Source organism: Salmo salar, chromosome 17, assembly GCF_965601325.2.
Source record: "Salmo salar chromosome 17, fSalSal1, whole genome shotgun sequence".
Lineage (NCBI taxonomy): Eukaryota > Metazoa > Chordata > Actinopteri > Salmoniformes > Salmonidae > Salmo > Salmo salar.
In genome coordinates this window covers 731,645-751,935 of record NC_138307.1, presented here as the reverse complement: position 1 = coordinate 751,935, position 20,291 = coordinate 731,645, and the positions used below count along the sequence as shown (strand labels likewise).

The window sequence follows — 20,291 nt, the reverse complement described above, 5'->3', positions numbered from 1 at the left end:
ACGTAACAGCAGAGATCCCCTGTATTGGATAGAGATAATCAAGAAGGGCAAGAAATGGTCAGACAGGGCACTTCCTGTAAGGAATCTTCTCAGGTTTTGGCCTGCCAAATGAGTTCTCTTATACTTACAGACACCATTCAAACAGTTTTAGAACCTTTGGAGTGTTTTCTATCCAAAGCTAATAATTATATGCATATTCTAGTTTCTGGGCAGGAGTAATAATCAGATTAAATCGGGTACGTTTTTTATCCGGCCGTGAAAATACTGCCCCCTAGCCATAACAGGTTAAACTAGAGGCCATTCTTTTCACATTTTAGTCAGTTGGCAGATGCTCGTTTAAAATCAATTTGTATTTTACACATGCTTCTTAAACAACAGGTGTGGACTAACAGTGAAACGCTTACTTATGGGTCCTTTCCAACAATGCAGAGAAACATTTTTTGAGAATAAATGGAAAAGTAAAACACGTAATAATAGATGCAAAATGAGTAATAATAACTTGGCTAAATTAAAATCGGTATAGGTACCGAGTCACTGTGCAAGGGTATGGGTTAATTTAGGTAGATACAGTTGAAGTCGAAAGTTTACATGCACTTATGTTGGAGTCATTAAAACTCGTTTTCAACCACTCCACAAATTTCTTGTTAATAATTTCTTGTTAACATTTTGGCAAGTCGGTTAGGACATCTACTTTGTGCACGACACAAGTCGTTTTCCAAGAATTGCTAAAAGACAGACTATTTCACTTGTAATTCACTGTATCACAATTCCAGTGGGTCAGAAGTTTACATACACTAAGTTGACTGTGCATTTAAACAGCTTGGAAAATTACAGAAAATTATATCATGGCTTTAGAAGCTTCTGATAGGCTAATTGAAATAATTTATGTCAATTAGAGGTGTACCTGTGGACGTATTTCAAGGCCTACCTTCAAACTCAGTGCCTCTTTGCTTGACATCATGGGAAAATCAAAAGAAATCAGCCAAATACCTCCATTTTTTTGTAGACCTCAAGTCTGGTTCATCCTTGGAAGGAATTTCCAAATGCCTGAAGGTACCACGTTCATCTGTACAAACAATAGTACGCAAGTATAAACACCATGGAACCACGCAGCCGTCATACCTCTCAGGGAGGAGACGCGTTCTGTCTCCGAGAGATGAATGTACTTTGGTGCGAAAAGTGCAAATCAATCCCAGAACAACAGCAAAGGACCTTGTGAAGATGCTGGAGGAAACAGGTACAAATGTATCTATATCCACAGTAAAACGAGTCCTATATCGACATAACCTGAAATGCTGTTCAGCAAGGAAGAAGCCACTGCTCCAAAACCACCATAATAAAGCCAGACTACGGTTTGCAACATCACATGGTGTCACGACTTCCGCCGAAGTCGGCCCCTCTCCTTGTTCAGGCAGCGTTCAGCGGTCGACGTCACTGGCTTTCTAGCCATCGCCGCTCCATTTTTCATGTATCCATTTGTTTTGTCTTGTTCCCTGCACACTTGGTTTTCATTCACCAATCAATTCATATGTATTTTTTTCATATGTATTTTGTGGATATTGTTACGCGCATTACTTTTTGTCTATGTTCTGTGTTTTGGGCACATTTTATGTTATTTTGTGCTGTCATTTTGACTGGAATAAAAAGTGTGCCTGTTCACTACACTCTGCTCTCCTGCACCTGACTTCGCCTCCGATACACACTCTTAACACATGGGGACAAAGATCATTCTTTTTGGAGAAATGTCTGATGAAACAAAAATAGAACTGTTTGGCCATAATGACCATCGTTATGTTTGGAGGAAATAGGGAGAGGCTTGCATGCCGAAGAATACCATCCCAACCGTGAAGCACGGGGGTGGCAGCATCATGTTGTGGCGGTGCTTTGCTGCAGGAGGGACTGGTGCTCACCAAATAGATGGCATCATGAGGACAGAAAATTATGTGGATATATTGAAGCAACATCTCAAGACATCAGTCAGGAAGTTAAAGCTTGGTCGCAAATGGGTCTTCCAAATGGACAATGACCCCAAGCATTGGAGTGGCCATCACAAAGCCCTGACCTCAATCCCATAGAAAATTTGTGGGTAGAACTGAAAAAGCATGTGCGAGCAAGGAGGCCTAGGAACCTGACTCAGTTACACCAGCTCTGTCAAGAGGAATGGGCCAACATTCACCCAATTTATTGTGGGAAGCTTGTGGAAGGCTGCCCGAAACGTTTGACCCAAGTTAAACAATTTAAAGGCAATGTTACCAAATACTAATTGATGTATGTAAACTTCTGACCCACTGGGAATGTGATGAAAGAAATAAAAGCTGAAATAAATAATTTCACATTCTTAAAATAAAGTTCTGATCCTAACTGACGAAAGATAGGGAATTTTTACAAGGATTAAACGTCAGGAATTGTGAAAAACTGAGTTTAACTGTATTTGGCTAAGGTGTATGTAAACTTCCGACTTCAACTGTACATATACAGTAACTACAAATAAAGTGACAGATAGTAAACAGTATCAGCAGCGTATGTGATGAGTCAAAGAAGTTTGTGCAAGAAGGATCAATGACCCGGCCTGGTAAAGTGGTCCTGGATGGCAGGGAGCTCAGCCCCAGTGATGTACTGGGCCATGCACACTACTCTCTGTAGCGCCTTGTGGTCAGATGCCAAGCAGTTGCTATTCCAAGCAGTGATGTATCCAGTAAAGATGCTCACAATGGTGCAGCTGTATAACTTTTTGAACTTTTTGTATCCTGAGCGACATACAGCTAAAGAAACTTACATTCCACCATTAATAAAGGTATAGGTCACTCAAATGACAAATATTCATGATTTTTTCCATTTCCAAGTTGGGCCAGTAACTGAAAGGTTGCTGGTTCGAATCTCTGAGCTGGCTAAGTGAAAAATCTGTCAATGTGTCCTTGAGCAAGGCACTTAACCCTAATTCCTCCTGTAAGTCACTCTGGATAACAGCATCTGCTACTGGCCAAAATAATGTGGGTGCCTGATTCACGTTTTCCTTTCCAGCACGTTTCCAGCAAACCTGATGAATGCATAATCAGGAAAGCCCAGTACAGCTTGGCTTGGCTCAGCTCAGTTTGGCTCAGTAGTGCAAAAAGGGTATAGTATATGCCAAAACTATAATCCAAATGTCAGTTGGATACGCTTCACAGACACGGATCTCTGTTCTTGAAATAGACTTGAAGCTTAAGAACATTCACTTGGGCTCCCGAGTGGCGCAGCGGTCTAAGGCACTGCATCTCAGTGCTAGAGGTGTCACTACAGACCTGGTTCAATTCCAGGCTGTATCACAATTGGCTGTGATTAGTAGTCCCATAGGGTGATGCACAATTGGCCCAGCGCCATCTGGGTTAGGGCTTGGCTAGGGTAGGCTGTCATTGTAAATAAGAATTTGTTCTTAACTGACTTGCCTGGTTAAAAAAATTATACACATTAAAATTCACTGATGTGCTGCTTCTGTGGCCAGTGTAGCATGTCTCATTGATTACAATGGGTTCATTTCAGCTGCAGATAATATAAATTAGAAAAACAGAGTTTCAGGCTTAGTTTCAAATAATTTCGGAACCCAGAACCAAATCCTGCTATTCATTCTGTGAGCAGAAGTAGCTAGATACAGTATGAACATTTGCAGAAATTAACTTGTCTAAAGCCTTCGACACTGTGGCTCACTCATTACTTATTCAGAGGCTTTCATCAATTGGCCTGGACCAGGCTGTGTGTTTTTTCAACAGGGAACACAGAGACCTAGGTTTCTTTTTCAAAGCACCTTTTATGATACAATATAAATACAGTCCCAGTCAAAAGTTTGGACACACCTACTCATTCAAGGGTTTTTCTTTATTTTTACTATTCTTCTACAATAATAGTGAAGACATCAACATAATGAAAAACACATATGGAATCATGCAGTAACCAAAAAAGTGTTAAACAAATCAAAATACACTGCTCAAAAAAATAAAGGGAACACTAAAATAACACATCCTAGATCTGAATGAATTAAATAATCTTATTAAATACTTTTTTCTTTACATAGTTGAATGTGCTGACAACAAAATCACACAAAAATAATCAATGGAAATCCAATTTATCAACCCATGGAGGTCTGGATTTGGAGTCACACTCAAAATTAAAGTGGAAAACCACACTATAGGCTGATCCAACTTTGATGTAATGTCCTTAATTGTGTTTGATCAGATACAATGCTATTTTACAGTAAACAAATTGCCAACAGAATTTCAGCATGCTTATGGGGAAGGACACTCAACAAGCACAACACTTACACAAATGACTGATGATTGGCTGAGAGAAACTGATGATAAAATGATTGTGGGAGCTGTCTTGTTAGACTTCAGTGCAGCTATTGAGCTTTTGACAATATTGAGCATAATCTACTGCTGGAAAAGCATATGTGTTACGGCTTTACACCTCCTGCTATAATCTGGATAAAGAGTTACTTGTCTAACAGAACACAGAGGGTGTTCTTTAAAACCTGTTGGGGCTAGGGGGCAGTATTTGCACGGCCGGATAAAAAACGTACCCGATTTAAACTGGTTACTACTCTTGCCCAGAAACTAGAATACGCATATAATTAGTAGATCTGGATAGGAAACACTCTAAAGTTTCTAAAACTGTTTGAATGGTGTCTGTGAGTATAACAGAACTCATATGGCAGGCCAAAACCTGAGAAGATTCCATACAGGAAGTGCCCTGTCTGACAATTTGTTGTCCTTCTGTTGCATCTCTATCGAAAATACAGCATCTGTGCTGTAACGTGACATTTTCTAAGGCTTCCATTAGCTCTCTAAAGCCACCAGAAAGTGGAATGGGGTGTCTGCTGTCTCTGGGCAAAGAACAGCAGCAGAGTTTGTGAGTGGTCAGCCTGGGGACAGTGAGACTGAGATGCGCGTTCACGAGACTACTCAATTTTTTTCTTTCAGCCTCTGAATGAATAGAACGTTGCCGAGTTGGAATATTATCGCTATTTTACGAGAAAAATAGCATAAAAATTGATTTTAACCTCTCTGGGCTAGGTGGCACCAAATCGTCCCACCTACGTAACAGCCAGTTGAATCCTGTGGCGAGATTTTCAAAATACCTTAGAAATGCTATTACTTCAATTTCTCAAACATATGACTATTTTACAGCTATTTAAAGACAAGACTCTCGTTAAACAGCGTTTGACATGCTTCTAAGTACAGTAATGGAATATTTTGAATTTTTTGTCACGAAATGCGCTCGTGCGTCACCCTTCGGATAGTGACCTGAACGCACAAACAAAACGGAGATATTTGAATATAACTATGAATTATTTGGAACCAAAACAACATTTGTTGTTGAAGTAGAAGTCCTGGGAGTGCATTCTGACGAAGAACAGCGAAGGTAATCCAATTTTTCTAATAGTAATTCTGAGATTAGTGAGCCCCAAACTTGGTGGGTGTCAAAATAGCTAGCCGTGATGGCCGAGCTATGTACTCAGAATATTGCAAAATGTGCTTTCACCGAAAAGCTATTTTAAAATCTGACACCGCAATTGCATGAAGGAGTTCTGTATCTATAATTCTTAAAATAATTGTTATGTATTTTGTGAACGTTTATCATGAGTAATTTAGTAAATTCACCGGAAGTTTTCAGTGGGTATGCTAGTTCTGAACATAACATGCTAATGTAAAAACCTGGTTTTTGATATAAATATGAACTTGATTGAACAAAACATGCATGTATTGTATAACATAATGTCCTTGGAGTGTAATCTGATGAAGATCATCAAAGGTTAGTGCTGCATTTAGCTGTGGTTTTGGTTTTTGTGACATATATGCTTGCTTTGAAAATGGCTGTGTGATTATTTTTGGCAAGGTACTCTCCTGACATAATCTAATGTTTTTGAAATCGGACAATGTGGTTAGATTAACCTCTTGGGGCTAGGGGGCAGTATTGAGAATTTTGAAAAAAATATGTGCCCATTTTTAACTGCCTATTACACCAACTCAGAAGCTAGAATATGCATATTATTGTTCAGGTTTGGATAGAAAACACTCTGAATTTTCTAAAACGGTATGAATGTTGTCTGTAAGTATAACAGAACTCATATGGCAGTCAAAACCCTGAGACAAATTCTGACAGGAAGTGGATACCTGATGTGTTGAATTACCTTTAAGCCTATGCCATTGAAACACACAGGGGCTTATTAATTTTTGAGCACTTCCTATGGCTTCCACTAGATGTCACCAGTCTTTAGAAAGTGTTTTGAGTCTTATACTGTGAGAACTGAACGAACAAGAGCCTTGGAACGGTGGTGGCCAATTAGACTCTGGCGCGCGAGTTCATGTTTGGTACTCTCGTTCCAAAACGTTTTAAAAGAGAATGCAAACGTCCGCCTTGAATATTATTCATGTTCTGGTTAAAAAAGGCACTAATGATTTATGCTATACAACGTTTGACATGTTTGAACGAACGTAAATATTTTTTTTCCCCTCGTTCATGATGAGAAGTCCGGCTGGCATAGATCATGTGCTAACAACACGGAGCTTTTTGGACATAAATTATGAGCTTTTTCGAACAAAACTACATTTGTTATGGACCTGGGATTCCTGGAAGTGACATCTGATGAAGAGAATCAAAGGTAATGGATTATTTACATAGTATTTTCGATTTTAGATCTCTCCAACATGGCGGTTAGTCTGTATCGCAAAGCGTATTTTTCTGGGCGCAGTGCTCAGATTATTGCAAAGTGTGATTTCCCAGTAAGGTTATTTTTAAATCTGGCAATCCGGTTGCGTTCAAGAGATGTAAATCTATAATTCTTTGAATGACAATATAATATTTTACCAATGTTTTCGAATAGTAATTATTTAATTTCTTGTGCTGATTGACTGGCGGTTGTTGGAGGGAAACGATTTCCTCAACATCAACGCCATAGTAAAACGCTGTTTTTGGATATAAATATGAACTTGATAGAACAAAAAATGCATGCATTGTCTAACATAATGTCCTAGGAGTGTCATCTGATGGAGATTGTCAAAGGTTAGTGCATCATTTTAGCTGGTTTTCTGCTTTTGGTGACGCCTTTCTTTGAATTGACAAAACATTACACACAGCTATTGTCAATGTACTCTCCTAACATAATCTAACTTTATGCTTTTGCCGTAAAGCCTTTTTGAAATCGGACAACATGGTTAGATTAAGGAGATGTTTATCTTTCAAAGGGTGTAAGATAGTTGTATGTTTGAGAAATCTGAATTATGACATTTAATTGTTTTCAAATTTGGCGGTCTTGATATTTCACCTGTTGTTGATTGGGTGCACCAGGGGTGGGACGCTTACGTCCCACCTTGCCCATAGAAGTTAATGGAAGCCTATCAAATATAATCCAGTTAGAATCAGGAATTCCCCAGGGTAGCTAATTAGGCCCCTTGCTTTTTTCAATTTTAATTAACGACATGCCACTGACTTTGAGTAAAGCCAGAGTTGCTATGTATGTGGATGACTCAACACTATACATGTCTAAACTACTGGCACACAGCTCGGACACCCATGCACAGCCCACAAGACATGCCACAAGAGGTCTCTTCACAGTCCCCAAGTCCAGAACAGACTATGGGAGGCGCACAGTACTACATAGAGCCATGACTACACCACACTCCACATCAAGTAACTGACACAAGCAGTAAAATTATGGAACAGCGGGGTCTGTGAAGCAACACAAACATTGGCACAGACACATGCACACACACACACACACGCATGCACGCACGCACGCACGCACGCACACACACACACACACACACACACACACACACACACACTATACATACACATGGATTTAGTACTGTAGATATGTGGTAGTGGTGGAGTAGGGGCCTGAGGGCACACAGTGTGTTGTGAAATCTGTGAATGTATTGCAAAGTTTTAAAATTGCATGAACTGCCTCAATTTTGCTGGACCCCAGGAAGAGTAGCTGCTGCTTTGGCAGCAGCTAATGGGGATCCATAATAAATACAAATACAAATGTGGTAACGTACCCTTTGCAACTCCCTGCTGATTACCGCATTAAACCGACTTTTCATGTGTCTCTCCTCAGGCCAGTGGTGCCTGGTCCCCTCGCTGAGACTGGACCCAGTGACGCCCCGCCTCCTCCTCTGGATATCGAGGGAGGTCCGGCGTACTCGGTCCGTGAAGTCCTGGATTCGAGATGTAGAGCGGGGCGTCTCTATTACCTCATCAACTGGGAGGGCAACGGCCCAGAGGAGCAGTGCTGGGTTCCTGGACACTTCCTACATCCTGGACGCTTCGCTGACCAGGGATTTTCACCTTCGGCGCCCTGATCGACCCACCTCGCGTCCCTCTGGTCGTCAACGAGGCCGGTGTTGTCCCACTGCTATTGCAGCGGGGGGTACTGTCACGGATCCCCCCAGTACTGCTGCTCATTCCGTTCACCAGCCCAGGTCTACGTCATCGGCCTTCTAGACATCACTGAACTAGATTCATTACCACCAACCCCAGACTGTCTTGTCTCATTACGCACACCTGGTTGCCATTCCCTCTGATTAGTATGTTATATATGTGCCCTCTGTTCCCCATTGTCCTTGTTGGTTATTTTTACCATTTCCGTTGGTCCTGTGAGTACCTATGCTCTTGTATCGTCTGCCATGCTGCATGTATTTGTGCACTTGTTTTACGGGTCTCGTCCTTTGTATTATTTAGAGGTTTACACCTTTACTCTCTGTTTGGATAAAACCCGCTATTACGTATTCCTGTGCCTGTCTCCAATCATCAGATAACGTGACAGTTTCTATTCCAAGAAACATTCAAATGCATTTTACAGTAGCCTATGTAGGCCTCAGGGTTTCCGGTAGGAAAATATGACGCTGTACAATGTGACCAGTTGGGAGTAGGCCTAGGCTACTAAGCGACTGCGAGTGAAGAGCAGAATAATTCTAACATTTCCACACCCGAATTGTAGGCTAACCACTACCCAAACGAAGATTCAGTGAAAATAAAAATATGATTGATTTATCAAGACAATTCCCCATGCTTGTCTGAAAGCAGCACGAAACGGTGCTGAAATTGTTGACCACACGCAGGTAGATCCTATGATAACACATTGGATGACTTTGGGTGTTTCAGTAAGCAACAATTTGTTGCCTTCAATTGCATTAGACTACTTTTTTTAAAATTATTTTTTAAATCTTTATTTTAACTTTTCTAGGGCCAGTGGGACGAAATCGTCCCACCTACGTAACAGCCAGTGGAATCCCGTGGCGCGTTATTCAAATACCTTAGAAATGCTATTACTTCAATTTCTCAAACATATGACTATTTTACACCATTTTAAAGACAAGACTCTCATTAATCTAACCACACTGTCTGATTTCAAAGGCTTTACAGCGAAAGAAAAACATTAGATTATGTCTGTCAGCAGAGTACCCAGCCAGAAATAATCAGACACCCATTTTTCATGCTAGCAAAGAATGTCACATAAACCCAAATCACAGCTAAATGCAGCACTAACCTTTGATGATCTTCATCAGATGACACCCCTAGGACATTATGTTATACAATACATGCATGTTTTGTTCAATCAAGTTCATATTTATATCAAAAAACAGCTTTTTACATTAGCATGTGACGTTCAGTACTAGCATACCCCCCGCAAACTTCCGGTGAATTTACTAAATTACTCACGATAAACGTTCACAAAAAACATAACAATTATTTTAAGAATTATAGATACAGAACTCCTCTATGCACTCGATATGTCCGATTTTAAAATAGCTTTTCGGTGAAAGCACATTTTGCAATATTCTAAGTAGATAGCCGGCATCACAGGGCTAGCTATTTAGACACCCAGCAAGTTTAGCCCTCACCAAAGTCAGATTTACTATAAGAAAAATGTTATTACCTTTGCTGTTCTTCGTCAGAATGCACTCCCAGGACTGCTACTTCAATAACAAATGTTGGTTTGGTTCAAAATAATCCATAGTTATATCCAAATAGCGGCGTTTTGTTCGTGCGTTCAAGACACTATCCGAAAGGGTAAAGAAGGGTGACGCGCCCGACGCGTTTCGTGACAAAAAAATTCGAAATATTCCATTACCGTACTTCGAAGCATGTCAACCGCTGTTTAAAATCAATTTTTATGCCATTCTTCTAGTAAAAAAGCGCTAATATTCTGACCGGGAAATCATGTTTTAGTACAAAGAGAGAGAAAATAAAAACATGGTGTCACCCCGTGCACGCGCCTCAGTCTGATGGTCCTCTGATAGACCACTTACCAAAGGCGCTAATGTGTTTCAGCCAGCAGCTGGAATTACATCATTCAGCTTTTTCCCGGGTTCTGAGAGCCTATGGGAGCCGTAGGAAGTGTCACGTTACAGCAAAGATCCTAAGTTTTCAATAAACAGAGCCAAGAAGCCCAAGGAATGCTCAGAGAGGGCACTTCCTGTACAGAATCTTCTCAGGTTTTTGCCTGCCATATGAGTTCTGTTATACTCACAGACACCATTCAAACAGTTTTAGAAACTTTAGGGTGTTTTCTATCCAAAGCCAATAATTATATGCATATTCTAGTTTCTGGGCAGTAGTAATAACTAGATTAAATCGGGTACGTTTTTTATCCGGCCGTTTAAATACTGCCCCCTAGCCCTAACAGGTTAACAGGGAAAACAGACTGAGACCTGGATCTCTTTTACGGCTGTGCCCTGTGTAAACATGTTGACATGTACAGTTTTAGGCATACAGACAAGAACATTTCAAACATACAAAACAAAGACACAATTCAACAGAAACAATCACAGACAACATCATATTGATCCTCCATAACATTTCTGAAATGGGCAAGGGACACCAGAGTGTCTAACTTAAGTTGGATCTGCAGTTTGTTCCATAAATAAGGTGCAAAGGAACTAAAGGCAGTCCTACCCAACTCTGTGGAGACCGCAGGAGTCTCTAATGTAATCCACATCTGTGATCTGGTTTTAAAATTAGTATATCTAGTGGAAATTAATGATGATATATATGGAGGTAATTTTAAAAGAAGTGCTTTATAAATAAACAAGAGAGCATGTTGCTCTCGCCTCACAGATAGAGAGGCCCAACCCACATGTTGATATAGGATACAGTGATGAGTTTCATAACTATCACCCGTGATAAACCTGAGTGCACAATGGTAAATAGCATCCAGTGGTTTTAATGTGTTTGCCGGTGCATGCATATAGATAATATCACCATAATCTAAAACGGACATAAAAGTAGCCTGCACAATTTGTTTTCTATTTACAGAGGACAGACAAGCCCTGTTTCTGTAAAGGAACCCTATCTAGAATTTGAGCTTTTTTCCCAATCCAGTAACATGTTTTTTAAAAGAAAGCCTATCATCTACTTTATTCCAATATTTCTGTAACTCATTGATATTTATTCCCATAGTAATTCATTATGGATCCATCCAGATATGGTTTGAAAACAGTGCATGTGGTGGGCTACAGTGTCTTGCAAGAGTATTCATCCCCCTTGGAGATTTTCCTATTTTGTTGCATTACAACCTGTAATTTAAATAGATTTTTGGATTTCATGTAATGGACATACACAACACAATCCAAATTGGTGAAGTGAAATGGAAAATATAACTTGTTTCAAAAAATTCAAAAAAAAATAATGGAAAAGTAGTGCAGTCATATGTATTCACCCCCTTTGCTAAGAAGCCTCTAAATAAGATCTGGTGCAACCAATTACCTTCAGAAGTCACATAATTCGTTAAATAAAGTCCACTGGTCAGATGAGACTAAAATTAAGCTTTTTGGCCATCAAAGAAAATGCTATATCTGGCGCAAACCCAACACCTCTCATCACCCAGAGAACACCATCCCCACAGTGAAGCATGGTGGTGGCAGAATAATGCTGTGGGGATGTTTTTCATTGGCAGGGACTGGGAAACTGGTCAGAATTGAAGGAATGATGGATGGTGCTAAATACAGGGCAATTCTTGAGGGCAACCTGTTTCAGTCTTCCAGAGATTTGAGACTGGGACGGAGGTTCACCTTCCAGCAGGACAATGACCCTAAGCAAACTTCACCAATTTGGACTATGTTGTGTATGTCCATTACATGAAATCCAAATAAAATGCAACAAAATAGGAAAAACGGCAAGGGGGATTAATACTTTTGCAAAGCATTGTATCTACATAACTAAATCCGTGTGTGTGTGTGTGTGTGTGTGTGTGTGTGTGTGTGTGTGTGTGTGTGTGTGTGTGTGTGTGTGTGTGTGTGTGTGTGTGTGTGTGTATGCATGTGTCTGTACCAATGTTGGTGTTGTTAAAATACAATTGTACTGCTTGTGTCAGTTACTTGATGTGGAATAGAGTTCCATTTAGCATTTCCTCTATGTAGTACTGTGCGCCCTGAACCGCTCTCCTTGAAGTTCTTGATGATCCGATAAATGGTCTATTTAGGTGCAATCTTACTGGCAGCAATATCCTTGCCTGTGAAGCCCTTTTTGTGCAAAGCAATGATGACGGAACGTGTTTCCTTGCAGGTAACCATGGTTGACAGAGGAAGAACAATGATTCCAAGCACCACCCTCCTTTTGAAGCTTCCAGTCTGTTATTCGAACTCAATCAGTATGACAGAGTGATCTCCAGCCTTATCCTCGTCAACACTCACACCTGTGTTAACCTCTTACATCTAGACGTTCCGCTAGCGGAACACCTGCTCCAATATCCAATGATAGGCGTGGCGCGAATTACAAATTCCTCAAAAATACAAAAACTTCAATTTTTCAAACATATGACTATTTCACAGCATTTTAAAGATAAGACTCTCCTTTATCTAACCACACTGTCCGATTTCAAAAAGGCTTTACAGCGAAAGCAAAACATTAGATTATGTCAGCAGAGTACCAAGCCAGAAATAATCAGACACCCATTTTTCAAGCTAGCATATAATGTCACAAAAACCCAGAAGACAGCTAAATGCAGCACTAACCTTTGATGATCTTCATCAGATGACACACCTAGGACATTATGTTATACAATACATGCATGTTTTGTTCAATCAAGTTCATATTTATATCAAAAAACAGCTTTTTACATTAGCATGTGACGTTCAGAACTAGCATACCCCCCGCAAACTTCCGGGGAATTTGCTAACAATTTACTAAATTACTCACGATAAACGTTCACAAAAAGCATAACAATTATTTTAAGAATTATAGATACATAACTCCTCTATTCACTCGATATGTCCGATTTTAAAATAGCTTTTTGGTGAAAGCACATTTTGCAATATTCTAAGTACATAGCCCAGGCATCACGGGCTAGCTATTTAGACACCCGGCAAGTTTAGCACTCACCAATATCAGATTTACTATTATAAAAGTTTGATTACCTTTTGTTGTCTTCGTCAGAATGCACTCCCAGGACTGCTACTTCAATAACAAATGTTGGTTTGGTCCAAAATAATCCATCGTTATATCCGAATAGCGGCGTTTTGTTCGTGCGTCCCAGACACTATCCGAATGGTAAAGAAGGGTCGTGCGCATGGCGCAATTCGTGACAAAAAAATCTAAATATTCCATTACCGTACTTCGAAGCATGTCAACCGCTGTTTAAAATCCATTTTTATGCCATTTTTCTCGTAAAAAAAGCGATAATATTCCGACCGGGAATGTCCATTTAGCTAAACAGAGGAATGAAAACAAACCTTTCGGTCGACGCGGGCACGAGCCTGAGTCTCACAGTACTGTAACCAGCCACTACCCAAACGCGCTACTTTGTTTCAGCCAGAGCCTGCAAAGCCACGATCCAGCTTTTTGCCGCCTTCTGAGAACCTATGGCAGCCGTAGGAAGTGTCACGGGACAGCTAAGATCCTCACTCTTCAATAAACAGAGACAAGAAGAACGACACCTTGTCAGACAGGCCACTTCCTGCATGAAATCTTCTCAGGTTTTTGCCTGCCATATGAGTTCTGTTATACTCACAGACACCATTCAAACAGTTTTAGAAACTTTAGGGTGTTTTCTATCCAAAGCCAATAATTATATGCATATTCTAGTTACTGGGCAGGAGTAGTAACCAGATTAAATCGGGTACGTTTTTTTATCCAGCCGTGAAAATACTGCCCCCTAGCCATAACAGGTTAACGAGAGAATCAGTGACATGATGTCAGCTGCTCCTTTTGTGGCAGGGCTGAAATGAAGTGGAAATGTTTTTGGGGGATTCCGTTCATTTGCATGTCAAAAAGGGACTTGCAATTAATTGCAATTCATCTGATCACTCTTCATAACATTCTGGAGTATATGCAAATTGCCATCATACAAACTGAGGCAGCAGACTTGTGAAAATTAATATTTCTGTCATTCTCAAAACTTTTGGCCACGACTGTAGACACTCTAATGTACTCATACTCTTGCTCAATTGAGCACTGGGGCCTCCCACTCCTTTTTCTCTTTCTAGTTTTACTCCAATATTTGTAACCTTGGGGTCCCACAAGGTTCTATACTTGGTCCATTACTGTTCACTCTCTTTTCAAACAATATCGGTGATGAGATAAGTGTCAAATTCATTTATATGCTGATGACACTGTCATGTACTCTATCGCTTCAACGGCTGACCAAGCATTATCATTATTGGAGACAGATTTTAAGATATTACAAGGGACTTTTATACAGCTGAAACTTGTTTTAAATGCAAAGAAAACAGATTTTAGGATTTTTAATAGGTTCAAAAAGTTGGTTGAAAATACACTTGCACTTATGAGCTTAGATGGTTCTCGAATTAATCAGGTCTCTGCATATAAATATTTAGGGATATGGTTGGATGATAAACTGTCTTTTAAAATGCATATTGACGAACATTGTAAACGGCTAAAAATCAAGCTAGGCTTCCTCTATAGAAACAGGACATGTTTGTCCTCTACAAATAGAAGACAAATTGTGCAAGCTACTTTCATGTCTGTTATAGATTATGGGGATATTATTTACATGCATGCTACGGCATCAACACTTAAATCGCTGGATGCTACTTATCAATGCGCACTTAGATTTATTATGGGTGCTAGCTACTGAACTCACATTTACATTTACATTTAAGTCATTTAGCAGACGCTCTTATCCAGAGCGACTTACAAATTGGTGGATTCACCTTATGATATCCAGTGGAACAACCACTTTACAATAGTGTATCTAAATCTTTTAGGGGGGGGGGTTAGAAGGATTACTGTGTTTTATATCAAAATGTGGGTTGGACTTCGCTGTCCGTGAGACAAGAACAACATGCTCTCGTGTTTGTCTATAATTGGTGGATTCACCTTATGATATCCAGTGGAACAACCACTTTACAATAGTGCATCTAAATCTTTTAAGGGGGGGGGGGGGGTTAGAAGGATCACTGTGTTTTATATCAAAATGTGGGTTGGACTTCGCTGTCCGTGAGACAAGAACAACATGCTCTCGTGTTTGTCTATAAAGCACTTCTGAATAAGCTACCTTCTTATTTATCATCACTCATCAATATTAGAATTATAATTCCTAAAACCAGGTCTCAAGCATGGATTACACTTGAGGTCCATGCGATTTCCACAGAGTTGGGTATGGCTGCCTTTTCCTGTTATGCTCCTTGCCTATGGAATAGCCTGCAGACTAAACTTAAACTTGAGACTCTTATCCCTCTTGTCCCTCTTGCCCAATATTTATTGGAGGATATTTATTTTTGTTTTGCTTGTAACTGTTTCGGGTTATGCAAGTTCTTGTGCTGTTAGGGGAATAACCTATGTGTAAATGTAATCTGTTGCTGTATTTTTTTGTGTTATCTGTGATCGTTTTGTTTGTCTTGTGTAGTTTCTTAATCATTGTACCTAAACTGTATGTGTAAACGTATACGCAGGGCCCAGCTGTAAAAGAGACCTTGGTCTCAGTCTGTGTTCCTTGTTGAAATGAAGGTATAATAGTCATTTACAACATTAACAATGTCTACACTGTATTTCTGATCAATTTGATGTTATTTTAATGGACCAAAAAATTTGCATTTCTTTCAAAAACAAGGACATTGTCACGGCTGTTGTAGGAAGGAGATGCAGACCAAAGTGCAGCGTGTGTGTCGTTCCACATTTTATTTACACTGTGTGTCACGTCCTGGCCAGTATATAAAGTTAATTGTTTTGTAGTTTGGTCAGGGCGTGGCAGAGGGTATTTGTTTTATGTGGTTCGGGGTGGTGTGTTTGTTAAAATTGTGTTTGGTTTAGTATTTCCGGGTTTTGGTTTATGTCTAGGTAGTTCTATGTGGAGTCTAGTGAGTGTATGTCTATGTTTGGTTAATTGGGGTTGGGACTCTCAGTTGAAGGCAGGTGTTGTCTATCTGCCTTTGATTGAGAGTCCCATATATTAGGGTGTGTTTGTGTTTGTGATTGGTGGGTGATTGTTCTGTGTTGAGCCTATGCTAGCCAGACTGTTTGTAGTTGTTCGTTCGTTCTTTTTTTGTTTTGTGATTTTGTACGTTCATTTTTTGAAGTTAATAAATTCTCAAGATGAGCATACACGTACCTGCTGCGTATTGGTCCTCCTTCACCGACAACAACCGTGACAGAATCACCCACCACCAAAGGACCAAGCAGCAGAGGAAGGAGCAGACGGAGTTCGAGTTGGACTGGCGGGAGAAGTGGACTTGGGAGGAAGTTCTGGACGGGGCCGGACCCTGGCATCAGGCTGGGGATTATCGCCGCCCGCAGTGGGAAATTGAGGCAGCCAAGGCAGAGAGGCGGTGGTACGAGGCCAGAGTGGACGCGCTGAAGGAGATGCACGAGAGGCACCCCCAAGAAAATGTTGGGGGGGGGCACACGGGTAGTTTGGCTAGGCGTAAGAAGAGCCGGAAGCCAGCTACCCGTGGTTATATGGAGGAGCGTATGGGGTGGAGAGCGCTATGTTTCGCTGAGAAGCGCACTATCTCACCCATACGCACGCACAGTCCGGTGCGAGTTATTCCAGCCCCTCGCAGGTGCCGTGCTAGGGCGGGCATCCAGCCTGGTAGGAGGATGCCTGTGCAGCGCATCTGGTCGCCGGTACGCCTCCGAGGACCAGGCTACCCAACTCCCGCTCTACGCACGGCTACCATCAGGCCCCTGCACAGCCCAGTCTGCCCTGTACGAGCACCCCGCTCGTACAGGGCTACTAGTTCCATCCAGCCAAGGCGGGTTGTGCAGGAGGTAAGATCTAGACCGGCTGTGCGCCTCCATAGCCCTGGGTTTCCAGCTCCTGTCTCTCGTGCGGACCCGGAAGTGCGTCCACCCAGTCCGACTCGTCCTGTTCCCGCTCCCCGCACTAAACTGCAAGTGCGTAAACCCAGCCTCGCCAGTCAACAGTCATCATCAGAGCTGCCCGCCAGTCAACAGTCATCATCAGAGCTGCCCGCCAGTCAACAGTCGTCGGAGCTGCCCGCCAGTCAACAGTCGTCGGAGCTGCCCGCCAGTCAACAGTCGTCGGAGCTGCCCGCCAGTCAACAGTCGTCGGAGCTGCCCGCCAGTCAACAGTCGTCGAAGCTGCCCGTCAGTCAACAGTCGTCGGAGCTGCCCGTCAGTCAACAGTCGTCGGAGCTGCTCGTCAGTCAACAGTCGTCGGAGCTGCCCGTCAGTCAACAGTCGTCGGAGCTGCCCGTCAGTCAACAGTCGCCGGAGTGGCCAGACTGCGCTGAACTGCCGGAGTGGCCAGACTGCGCTGAACTGCCGGAGTGGCCAGACTGCGCTGAACTGCCGGAGTGGCCAGACTGCCCTGAACTGCCGGAGTGGCCAGACTGCCCTGAACTGCCGGATTGGCCAGACTGCCCTGAACTGCCGGAGTGGCCAGACTGCCCTGAACTGCCGGAGTGGCCAGACTGCCCTGAACTGCCGGAGTGGCCAGACTGCCCAGACGGTCCCGAGTTGCCAGACTGTCCCGAGTTGCCAGACTGCCCAGACTGTCCCGAGTTGCCAGACTGCCCAGACTGTCCCGAGCTGCCAGACTGCCCAGACTGTCCCGAGCTGCCAGACTGCCCAGACTGTCCCGAGTTGCCAGACTGCCCAGACTGTCCCGAGTTGCCAGACTGCCCAGACTGTCCCGAGTTGCCAGACTGCCCAGACTGTCCCGAGCTGCCAGACTGCCCAGACTGTCCCGAGCTGCCAGACTGCCCAGACTGTCCCGAGCTGCCAGACTGCCCAGACAGCCTGGAACGGCCTGAGCCGGAGCCACCTCCAAAAAAATAGGTGGGTTGGGGAGGGGGGGTGTAGCACAGTGCCGTTGTTGACGGCAGCCACCCTCCCTTCCCTCCCTTTAGTAAGGGGGAATTTTTCTTTTGGGTATTGTTTGGGGTTATTTTTTTTTGTTAAGGTGCTTCCGGGGTAGCACCTTTAAGGGGGGGGTACTGTCACGTCCTGGCCAGTATATAAAGTTAATTGTTTTGTAGTTTGGTCAGGGCGTGGCAGAGGGTATTTGTTTTATGTGGTTCGGGGTGGTGTGTTTGTTAAAAGGGTGTTTGGTTTAGTATTTCCGGGTTTTGGTTTATGTCTAGGTAGTTCTATGTGGAGTCTAGTGAGTGTATGTCTATGTTTGGTTAATTGGGGTTGGGACTCTCAGTTGAAGGCAGGTGCCTTTGATTGAGAGTCCCATATATTAGGGTGTGTTTGTGTTTGTGATTGGTGGGTGATTGTTCTGTGTTGAGCATATGCTAGCCAGACTGTTTGTAGTTGTTCGTTCGTTCTTTTTTTGTTTTGTGATTTTGTACGTTCATTTTTTGAAGTTAATAAATTCTCAAGATGAGCATACATGTACCTGCTGCGTATTGGTCCTCCTTCACCGACAACAACCGTGACACTGTGAAACTATGCAATACATAAACATAAACTAAAGAACAAAACAACAAACCTTGACGAAGAGGTGAACCATACACTACTCAAAAACAATCTCCCACAAACCCAGGTGGAATAAAACCCTACTTAAGTATGATCTCCAATTAGAGACAACGAGGACCAGCTGCCTCTAATTGGAGATCATCCCAAACAAAACCCCAACATAGAAATACAAAACTAGAACCTGACAACCTAGAAATAGAAAACATAGAGGAGAAAAAAACTGTCACGCCCTGACCCACTCTACCATAGAAAATAACATCTTTCTATGGTCAGGACGTGACAGACATTTGTAAGTGAGTCCAAACTTTAGAACGTTAGTGTACGTATTCCCAGTCATGTGAAATCCATAGATTAGGGCCTAATTAATTAATTTCAATTGACCTTATTGCCCAAACCATCTATATACTCAGGACATTAAAAAGGCTACATCAACTTTTTGTACCCAATGATTATTGAAGAATATAACTTAGAAATGCCTCATGACATGAGCTTAGTTCAACTGTCGTACCGAATTAGAATCCAAAATATAAGCTTATTTTACTCCAATGTTTGTAAATGAAGTAAATGTAAACAAACACCGTATAGCCTCACAACATGGTTAAAATTATAATGGATGGTCAGTCCTTGCATCTATAGCTCTGTCTATACATTTGAGAGTGGTTAGATGTCTCCAGCTCCATCCTTCACCTTTTTACCTAAACAGTGGTTGGGAGGACGCTGCGGATACCCCTTTAATTAGCCCCCACCCCATGGCATGAGGAGGGATCAAAGACTTAGAATAGAATAAAGTAGAATAGAAAATAATAAAATATGCTTTGTATTCACACCATCAGTATCCTAGGTTATATCACCCTTTAAATGAAGAGGGTAATATTTACTACTGTGCTCTTCATTGATGTGTTTACAACAACACATTCCATCATAACAAGGGAGCTGTTCATCCACCTACAAGGTCCAACTACATCATACAACTCAGCTTGATAAAGTGCAGTAGGCCTATAATCAGAGATGGGCAGTATTTATGTTGGATGTATTTCAATTACTTTTGAGTAGTTTGTCATTTCTATTTCGCTGGCCTGAACTACAAACCAATGTATTTTGTAACAAGACACGTTCAGAGCTGTAATTTGTATTCTCAAAATACAAAATACTTTTCCATACCATTTTTTTATAGCGGTTCACAATTTTATAGCGGTTCACCTCAAATTTGCTGCTTTGGTATAAGAAATCTGATAGCACTATGCTGTATTAAGATTGTCTGCTAAATGACCAAAATGTAAACGTTAAAATGAACCCTTGCAAAGCACACTGGCCACTAGTCTTATGAGCTCCACCCCTTATTATAACAATACCCACTGTGCTTTGCAGGTTCTTTTTCACATTTAATTTTGGTCATTTTAGCAGACACTTAC

The 20,291-nt window shown here is 41.8% G+C and overlaps 1 protein-coding gene across 2 annotated transcripts in view; it reads right to left on the bottom strand.

Moving 5' to 3' along the window:
* LOC106575067 (nuclear factor erythroid 2-related factor 2) overlaps nt 1–20,291 on the bottom strand; it is a 55,478-nt gene that overhangs the window by 33,976 nt on the left and 1,211 nt on the right. The gene's annotated exons all lie outside the window — the stretch shown is intronic.